The 10,365-nt window shown below is 42.8% G+C and overlaps 1 protein-coding gene across 1 annotated transcript in view; it reads right to left on the reverse strand.

Annotated features, from left to right (window-relative positions):
• The window catches only part of FBXO34 (F-box protein 34), a 39,734-nt gene extending 29,597 nt beyond the window's left edge, over positions 1-10,137 (reverse strand). Inside the window, 1 exon segment of the mRNA XM_018082634.3 lies at positions 10,023-10,137. The gene's annotated coding sequence lies outside the window, so the exon portion shown is untranslated.
• Between the last annotated feature and the right edge of the window lie 228 nt (positions 10,138-10,365).

The raw sequence follows: 10,365 nt of genomic DNA on the forward strand, positions 1-10,365 counted from the left end.
CCCAGCCTGGCAGCCTCCTGTCCCTGCAACATCAGTGGCTAAAAAGGGATGCAGGAGTCTGATCAGCTACAGATTTCCACAGAATCCCAGAATGGTTTAAGTTGGAAGGGACCACAGTGGGTCATCTGGTTCATCCTTCCTGCCCAAGCAGGATTATCTCAGAGCACATGGCACAGGATTGTGTCCAGAGGGTTCTGAAATACCTCCAGTGAGGGAAACTCCACAGCCTCTCTGGGCAATCTGTTCCAGTGTGTGGTCACTTGCACAGCACAGGAAAGAAGTATTTTCCCCCTATACAAATAAATAAATACCCCTCTTAAAAAGGTGATGCAGTTGATGTCATTAAAAGAAGCCACACTGTTCTTATCAAAGCCTGGACCCACTCCAGGACATGATGAGCAGGTCCCTTTGCAAAGCACATTTGGGCCTTTCCCTCTGAAAGCCACCTTAAAAATATAAGACCCAACTAAGTGGGCCTCATACTCCTTAATCCTTTGAAATTCACCATCACTTCACCTTATTTATTCCAAGAGCTTAATGCTGCAGCTGGACCTACATGATCAACCCTATCAGCCAAGTTACGACCAACACAACCAAGCCCAAACTTACAAAAACTATTAACTCGTAAAAAGTGTTATCACATTTTCTCTCCCAAAACATTTAACCTGCTAACAAGTATCTGTCTCAGTGTGTTACCATCCTCCCATTGTCCTGATCTGAGTTAGCAGGCTTACCCTAAAACACAGCAAGAGCCAAGAGCACTCATCCAAGCAGAGCCTGCAAGAACAGACCCCCTTTGGGGCAGCGACAGTTGAGGTCGATTTAATGCGAAAACAAACTACTTTTCCATTCAAGTCCAAAGCAGAGACAAAGAATTTTATGTGGCTCAGATTGCACAGTCAGCTGTCTTTTTAGGAACAGATCGGATTTAACAGTTCTATGGCAGTCCAGAAAAAAAAAAAAATAAAAATGAGCCTGACAGAAGTTTATGGTTTGGCCAGTACTGCACTGTGCAAAATCCAGGCACTTGTCTGCAGTGCTCTCATGGCCTTCAGCCGGTACCTCAAAGTCATCATCATCAACATCAGTTCCAAAAAGGTATTTTGAGAGACACTGGAACAGGCTGCCCAGAGAAGCTGTGGCTGCCTCATCCCTGGAAGTGTTCCAGGCCAGGTTGGACAGGGCTTGGAGCAACCTGGGATAGTGGAAGGTGTCCCTGCCCATGGCAGGGGGATGGAACAAGATGAGCTTTAAGGTCCCTTCCAACCCAAACCATTCAGGATGTTGTGATTTTTCAGGATTCAGCCTGATGCACAAATGCATTTTTATCTCATTTCAAAGAAAGACAAAATTCCTCTCTGAAGCTCTGCCCAATCATTCTCTCTCACATCACACAGATTGCATTTAACACCATTTCTACACTGGAGAACCGAAATGACACCATTTGTCAATGAGACCACTCTCACCACAGGGACCCATATTCTGAAGCAGCAGAGATGTGCTCAGGCTCTTCAGCTTAACTATTTTGGGGCCTAATGCAGACAGAGAAACTAATATTAGCATGTATTGCTATGGAAAGGAATATAATCCAAACCTTCACTGGTTTATATCTAAACCCTTTGAGACATCCAACGTCAATGCTAAACAAATCTTCACCTGGCAAACACTTGGAGAGCCTTCAGCTGAAGCTGCCAGGTAAGGGAATGCAGTATTTGGGGATATTTTTGCTACATACACTGGGGACATACCTCTGAAACACACAAAGCCCAGAGAAGCTTCATGACAGCTGCAAAAACAACTTTGTCCTGGCTAACATTCACATAATGAAATTACAGCTTCACTCCAGGGAAAAAGGAAAAAGCACTTAAGTTTTGTTTAGATTGAAGTGCTTCGAGCCACACCACTTATCTGCTATCAGAGCAGATTGCAGGGCTGCTCCAATGATTATTCTGTAATGAAGTAACTGGAATTGGAAGGTATGCAATTAGTCCTATCTCCTCCTCTGCCACCCCCCTAACAAGAAAAAAACCAGCACAGACGTTATCACCTCTTCCTCTAGCTCTGCTACTCTCATTTAAAATACCCACAAAGCAAAGTAGGGCTGTCACAAGCTGCTAACAAGCCTGTCTTGGCCCTGACTGCCAGCAAAGGTGATATTATCAGCATCTCCCCAGGAGAAAGTTACTGGGTTACCTAATGGGATGCTTTCTCAGGTACCCCCCCACACACACATTTATATTAAGCTTAACATGCCTGCATTTAGCTATTTCAGTAAAAGCAAACCACTTTTGAGATGGAAAAAAAAAAAAGGCACTGCTGTACCTACCAGCTTTAAGTTCAAGCATCTCTCATTAATCCTCCTGGGCACGATCACTGGGAAGTGAATATATTAAACTCAGGACACAGGTATTGCTTGCTGGCACTCTGGATAGGTTTACTGACTCCAGCCTGGCTCATTTTACCTGGGTCATTTGCCCTCCCTTCCCTTAAAGAGCTGTTTTTTATGTTTGTGAAGTGGTATATGCAGCTTTTCCATAACTGCAGCTAATAGCTGGAAGAGGCAGAAAGGCCCCAGACACCCCACAGCCAAATGGCAACTCACAGTAAATCCCTGATTCCAAACTGTAATTCTGATAAAATACATGTTGGCATTTATTCAGGCTCCAAAGCTCACTCATCTCATCTCCTCTCCTCCACCCCAGCAATACCCATTGGGGTCTAATTAAAGACATGGCTTCTCCCAACAGCCTCTGCCTCATGTATATCCCAGAGAAGTTTCTCTACTTGTGACCCAAGCAACACAAGGGAGAGCTGGAGGGACAAGGGGGATTCCCCCAGACCTTAAAAAAAAAAAATTATATAAAAATATTTTAAAAAAACCCCAACACTATTAACGCAACAATGAACTTGTTCTACATAGGTCCACTACTGATGCAACAATTTTACACTCAGATTAAGTTCCTTGACTTTTTTTCCAAGCTAAGTTCTTTCCAATTTTCTTAAAAACATTTTCCCAAAGACAATGGGCCATCCCTGCAGGATGCACTGGTGCCTTCACTTCCTTGGATTCAGTCAGGCCAGGGATGAAGCTGTTAACACCTCACAAAATCCATACACAACCCTTTCCTTGCTGGATACATCTACAGATCCAAAAGAAGAAAAAGAGCTTTAAAAAAAATCCCTTTTAAGGCAAGTAGAGTATGCAGAGACATTTGCTACAAAGGTATGTAAACTGCTACTATTTAATCCACAATTTATCCCATGGCCTCCAGCTGACACATCCCTGGACAGCATTTTAACAGCCCCATAAGCAGTTAAAGCTGAACAAAGCAATCATCAGGAAAACTGGTTTAGTCCACTGCTGGTGGCATCCCATGCCCTATCCATGGAGGAAGCATGACTCAAACTGCTCTGAGCTCCCATCCACAGCACAGGCTGAATTCCCAGTAACTTGTACCAAAGCCACATCTCCAACTGCTTCTGCTGTGAGACCAATTCGAAGCAAGTTCTTTTACATTTTAATGACTACATCTGCGGCCCTAAAAAAATCCACAAGCATTTTAAGAAAAAGACAGGGATTTTTTTTTTTCCTTAACACCATAGAAGATGGATTCACTGCTACCAGTAATCCTCCCACAGCCCCAGTTTCAGAAGCAGCAGCAGATTTACTTAGATTTCAGATGCATAAACAAGCGCTCTCTGCATCACTTCATTCATGCGTTTATTAAGATAAAGTTACCTCATTAAAAAAAAAAAAACAATGGTAGAGTGTCATCCTCCTCTAGAGAGGAAATTAAATGAAAAATGTGAGGAACTCACAGTCTGACCCACAGCTGATGGTAAGTTCTGGTGCCCTGATGGTTCAATCAAGGTGTATAAACCCACTTCCAGGGACAGGTTTTCCTTAAGGGTTTGGTTTGGTATTTTTTTTTTCAGAATTCCCTTACCAACACTTGTCTCAAGCTACCAGGCCTTCCATATATGTTTACAGGGAGCTTCTCTCCACCTCAGGAGTCAGGACGGGAGGAAGGACAAAACCTCTGCAGACAAAAACATTAAGAGGCCCAAGGCAAGAGCAAAGGCTTCACGATGGAAAGGATTTTTACTCTTTGCAATATTGGCAAAGTTCAGCAGAAAGACCTCAATGAAGAGCTTTATAAATCAAAAGAGAGCTGGGATGCCTCTGGAAGCACATGAATCAGTGAACATAAACCCCAATTCAACACCAGCCTCTATCACTGATACACAAGTCCTGCTTGAACCCAGGATCCAAACTTTTTCTTAAAATATAGCCTCTAGTGTGAGTGTGACACACTGCAAAAAGCCAGACCACAGGCACAAGCCACGAGTTAGTCTTTGAAGTTTAGATACACCAGAAAATTATTTCACCTACCCAGATGCAGAGGGATAGCTGCTGCCTTTGATGCTACAAGACATTTTGGTCTTACACTGCCCAAGGACTTCAAATTGCTTGCTGGGCTTGCAGCGTGGCAACACCCAAGCCTACACATACACACGAGCCTAATTATGCCTGGTCTAGACTTGGGGGGAGGAAAAGAAAAAAAAGAGAGAAGAAATATTTTCACTGATGTTAGCAGGCAAAGAAAATAATAGCACATACAAAGAAATCTCCAGAGTGACTTATGAAGAAGATTTTATGCCTGGCTTTCTGCCAATTACAGAGGAATTAAAGAGTCTAGCAATATAACCCCGCTCATCCCAAGGAAAAAAACTGCATTTTTAAGTGATCAACAGAGTAAGAGGGAGGAGGAAAGAGGGACAAAGACTCAGGACTGCAACTGCACAGAGCAACATAGGAAGTTCCTGGTGGTACCGAGACAGAAATTGGGCACGAATAGTTCAGATTTTAAAATTAATCCAGTCTATTGCATCCAAAAGAAAATCAGGACATAACAGCTGATTCCAAATAACAGCACATTCCAATAAAGCAGACAGTATTTTTTTTACTATAAAATTCCAACTGCTTCAATATTTCACAGATTATTCTGACTGCCAACCAGCAAAATCAGTGAAAGGTGGAGGTCACAAAAACAAAAGCAAACCGAGTGGAAACGGCATGACTAGATATCTTAGGGAGCTGAAAATGTGTCAAAACCCAGCCTTTCATGAGAAAGAACATTTAGTAGCTATCTGCAGTGATGAATTTACATCCAAACTCTTTGGAGCTTAAAAATTCACATCATGAGACCAGCTTTTAGTGGAATTAGGACCAGACTTGACATGCCCCAGTTTCCCCAAGGTTACTTTTTGAAATGCAGCTACACTTAAAATATTTCCAGTGCTCTTCTCACACTGCAGAAGAGCAAGCAAAGCCTACCTTCTAATTTTACTGTTTGAGGGGTTTTTATAAGAATTTAACTTCAGCACGTTTTTATTTGAATGACAAAAGGAATTTTGCATTAGACTGCAGGTTGAAAGTTGCTGGAAATGGCAGCGAGACACTGTTATTTATATAAAGTCACTGCAAGGAGAAAAAAAGTTACTGAAGCTTTCTAAACCAAACTTTGTAAAACACCAAAATCACAGAATGAACCAGAAGTAGCTCGGGAGTTGCTAGGGATGTTTCAAGTTAATAAAATTCTAAATTAAATGGCTGCCGCTTAGGTTTGCCAAAAAATTATGCAAATTTCCAAAGTTCATACATAGTAATTAGCACAGCAAAAAGCAGGTCCCAAATAAGTGATGAAGTTAGCCTCGCTCTTATTTTTCCAGCAGATGGAATTAGCTATGTGTGAAGCTATTTTTTTTTTTTTGCAATTGGAGATTAAACATATTATCCTGAATATCAATCCTGCAAGTACAGCATGTTGGATACACGCACTCATGGAAGCAGGAACATGCAAAAGGCAGTCTGAATCCCTCTCTTCCATCATTCTAAACAGGACACTGAAGAGGCTGGGAAGGGGGAGGGTTTACATATTTAAGATTTCATTTTTCAAACTGATTGCTGACAATTTAGTTGAGACAAGTTGTCTCAAAGTACATTTAGAGTTAATAGTCCAAACAGGTTTTTCCGTAGAAAAATGTCTGCCTCGACTAAAAATACGTCCTCTTGATGTGCTAATTGACAGATCACAAAAAGCCATCCAAACTGCAAGTTGAAACAACACATGTAAACAAAAAGTCTCCTGGTTTTGCCCATTACTGCTCCAAAACCTGGTTCACAGGCACATCCATCCTACGTTGGATATCACATACTGTAACATAAATTCACCTTTTCCATTCCTGTTACTGATCTGCCACTTCACACTTAAGAGACACAACCTCCTCCTCAGCTCTGCAGTTCTCCAGCAATGGCTGAGCCTCACGTGTGCCCTTGACCAAAATACCCCACCTGTGTTCCACATTCTGAATTTAGTTTCTCTTAAGAAGTGAAAACAAGCTGCAAGTCTTGCTACACGAATATTACTTTCGGGTAGCCCAGCAAAGACCTCTGGAATCTGTGTGTGCTACAAAAAGAACCCAAATCTCACATAATTGAAGGAACATGGGGAGGGGAAAGCAAAGTTTAACTCTAATTTAAAAGTCAAGTAAGTGACACGCTGGATTGAATGCTATTAACCAAAACTGCAAGTTAAAGGTAGATGTACTGAGAGCAGTAGAAACTCTGCCCGCAACAAAATGAGAATTCTCTTACAAAAATACCTCTGTGGCCAAATGAAACAGAGAGTTTAAGTAAGAAAGCAAGCACTTACACCTATAGTGCTCTCCCCCTCTTCCTTCTCAGCTAGGGAGTCTGATTTATCTCAAAGCAATCAAAAGAAAATACTTTGATTTTTAAAGTCAGAAAAGCTGCAGAAATGAAAGCCCTGTCTGGCACGAACAAATGATATTTCTGAAATCAAAAGAAGATTTTCCAAGTTAGGGGAAGGGCGAAAACAGCCCTGAATAACTTACTTTGCATAGCCCAGTTCCTGCCAAAACAGTTCTGAAATCCCATGGTAGTTCAGATAATTTCCATTCTTAGACAAAAAAAAAAAAAAAAAGGCTAGATTGAACATTAGCAACATTAATTGTGTGATATGACCTGAATGATGCAAGAACAAGTAGTTAAGTGAACCACAGCATCTGCTGAATTTTTAATCACTAGTTGTTTTGCTGCAAGGCAGAAGAACACTGTATATTAGCTTCCAAGCTCTGCACAGAATGGCACATTAGGACAGCAGGATTTAAACTGGCAGGAATTCTGCCTCCCTGCTACCTAAATGCCATCACTTCGCTGTGAACTGCAGACAGAGCAGCTTCTAAAGCGGGATTATTTTTTAATCACATGGGGGGGGGAGGGAAAAGCCCTGTTTTCTGCACCCCAAGATGCCGGTCGGCCATTTCTGAATAATATATTTAATTTTTTTTAAAGCTGACATTTTCTTAACAGCCATCTATGCGTCCCTACGTAGGGTATTTTTACTTTCCAAACAGCTCTAAGTAGTCATGTGGCTGCCCAGCAGCAACTTGCTGCCAAAGAGGTAGCTGAACCTCCAGTGTGTAGGAAGGTGATCTATGTAAACATTCCTATTAGCTCTGTACTGCACCAGGAGGAGCAACTGCAACATGTTTAGGCACACCTGAGCTATATTTAATCCATCTTCCTCTGACATCCATTGCAATGACGCTGCAGACGCCCAAATTTGGACAGCCAGGTCATGGTACCATTGATGAGAGTCAACAAGCCCATCCTGTACCCACACCAGCCAGTCCTGCTGGGATTTCTCTGTGTCTGACACCCAAAATAGCCAGATTAAACCAACCACCCTGCCTACAGTGGTAAATACAGCTCCAGCTATGCTCTAGGCATGAAACTGCAACAGCAGGATTAGCAAGTGATACAGCAGATATCCCCCTTCCACAACAAAGACAAAAAGAGAAGAGTTATTTGGGGGATAAACACTAATTCCACAACTACAATGCAAATTCCAAACAAATCCCACAATTACAGCCAGGATCTGCACTAGGGGCAATGATCCTGATTCAAATTTTAGGGGTCAAAAAAGAGGACATTTTAAGAAAAGGACAACATTCGTACATTAAAAAGTCTGTCACACTGACTTTAACAGAATCTATGTTTAATAAGTTAATAGAATCAAAACAGCTTAGAAAACAAAACCAGCAAAATATGCTACAAATAAAAACGGAGCAGCCACACATACCAAAGCAGCATTCCTGTGCCCCCCTTCCTAGAGAGCTTACAGAGCCAGGAAGAGGATCTCTAACCAACAACTTTCACTAAACCAAGGTCTCCTTCAAAAGCTTAAATGTACAGGAACACCCAGTGATACATCTGATGACCAAATAATCCACAAGAGCCAAAAATCCCAGCAGACAAGGGCAAGAGAGATGCTTCCCAAGATACACTATCTTTAATGACAGGCTTAGGATCAGTCCTACATTTTCCTTGCAGGCTGAACTATTCAGGTACAAGAAAAGCTGCTCTCTTCTCTGAAGCCAGGTATCAAACCTGCAACAGGAATATTAAAATATGCCATGTCTGCTGGGAATACAGCCATCAGTGTGTGAGGATTATACCAAAATGCTTGTTTGGCTCTGCTACAGGGCAGTGAGAAGTGAAAATAACATGTTATGATGAATGTGTTGACACCTGGAACCTCAGGGTCAGTTATTACCTCGGTAGTATCGTGCATACACTATACAGTATTCAACTTCACATCACCAGAAACTTAACTTGGCACCTCCATCCCCCAAAACCACAGTCCTTCCTGGAAGGGGAACTACAGGCCAGCCTCTGTGAACACCCACAGCATGCTACAAAATGAGCTTCCAAACTGAAGAGACACAGAAAGACGTTTTATACCCTATAAGACACTTAGTTGCAGCTCAGCACTTGACAAGCCACTCACAATTCCTCACGACCCCTCTCTAAACGGAGAAAAGGTTTTAAAGAGCATTTAGTGCAAGTGAAACATCCCCAGCTTTCACCTCAGCCTCTGCTTGTTCTCCAATTAAATACAAAAGAGACAACTTAGTCATACAGAGCACGCAGGATGGTTTTAAGACAGTGGTATTAAATCAAATCCCACAACTTTTCACACCTATTAAAATGTTACTTTGTCATTAGCAGGGGAGATTTTGATAAGCGCGACGCAATTAACAGACACTGCCTTTGTTGCCAGGCTGCTCGTGATGAAGCCCAGGCTCCCTGACATTCCATTTCTTCCCCTCCAAAGCCCTGTGCTATGGCAAATTTATGGTTTTTAGCGTGTAAGAGGAGAATTGGGCATGTTACCTTCAAAATCAGTCAATAAGGCTCTTTCACTCGGGCCCGGGGAAGGCGGGTGGCTGCTAGAAAGCAAGACAAGGCTCTCCCTTCCCCCTCCCCTCAGGACCCAAAAACGCTGCGTTCAGAACACTCCCATCCCCTGCAGCAAGGGATTAGCCATTTATTAAAAAGGAATCAAAACACTGTAAAAGGCTTCCAGTTAAGATTTCAAGGAAAAAAAAAAAAAAAGAAAAAAAGAAAAAAACCAAAACCCCAACACAACACCCATGGAACCAGATTCCCATTAGGAATTCTTCTGAACACCGAAAGAAGGAGCAGCTCAAGCCTGAGCAGGATGTCATTTGTCCGGACAACGCTGATCAAATGGTGCAAAAGGAGGACAGAACTAGATTAATTTTTTTTCAGTCAGTCATTTTGCTGCCTCCACGTTGAGCAGCAACAACGTTCACAACCTACAGGCATTTACTGGTTTAGACTTTGGACTTTCGAAACCCCTGCCTACCTCCACGCTCGGCTTTTAGGGTTTTTTTTTTTTGGCTCTTCTCTAGGGGTGACAGACAATTATAATGGCCAATTATGTAAAACCCTTCATCCGAGAAAACACGGAGCACTACGCAAACACTCATTAGGACTCGCGACCCGAGTCTGCGCCCGCACGTTCCCGGGTTCCACAGCCACCCTGGCTATCCCCAAAACTGGATTCCCAGCGCTGTGGCACGGCCAGGACAGCGCTCGGCAGGGCAGGGTCAACCACTGGAGTACTCACACAGCCTCGCAGGCGGGTTTTGCAGCCCAGGCTGCCAGAGCTGAGCTCTACAGCCCCATCCAAGCCGGTTATTTAAAAGCAGAGCAGGGACGTACGCGGCTGTTGGGCGTTGTACGAAGCACCTCGCAGGACAAGCCTTAGATCCACTTCTCCGGCTGATACAAGGAGATTTCTCCAACTGGAAGCGGCACTGCGCAAGCCAAAAACCTCGGTTTACTGAAGAAATTAAAAGCTACACTGTTTCGAGTAAGGCCTTGGAGGAAGTAATTCCGAGAAGAAATCACTTCCACTGCAATTGTACTTTTAACCTTTCCTTAGGTTCTTACGCCGCCCCCCACGTGAA

Source organism: Manacus vitellinus, unplaced genomic scaffold, assembly GCF_001715985.3.
Source record: "Manacus vitellinus isolate BGI_N305 unplaced genomic scaffold, ASM171598v3 scaffold_6_pilon, whole genome shotgun sequence".
NCBI lineage: Eukaryota > Metazoa > Chordata > Aves > Passeriformes > Pipridae > Manacus > Manacus vitellinus.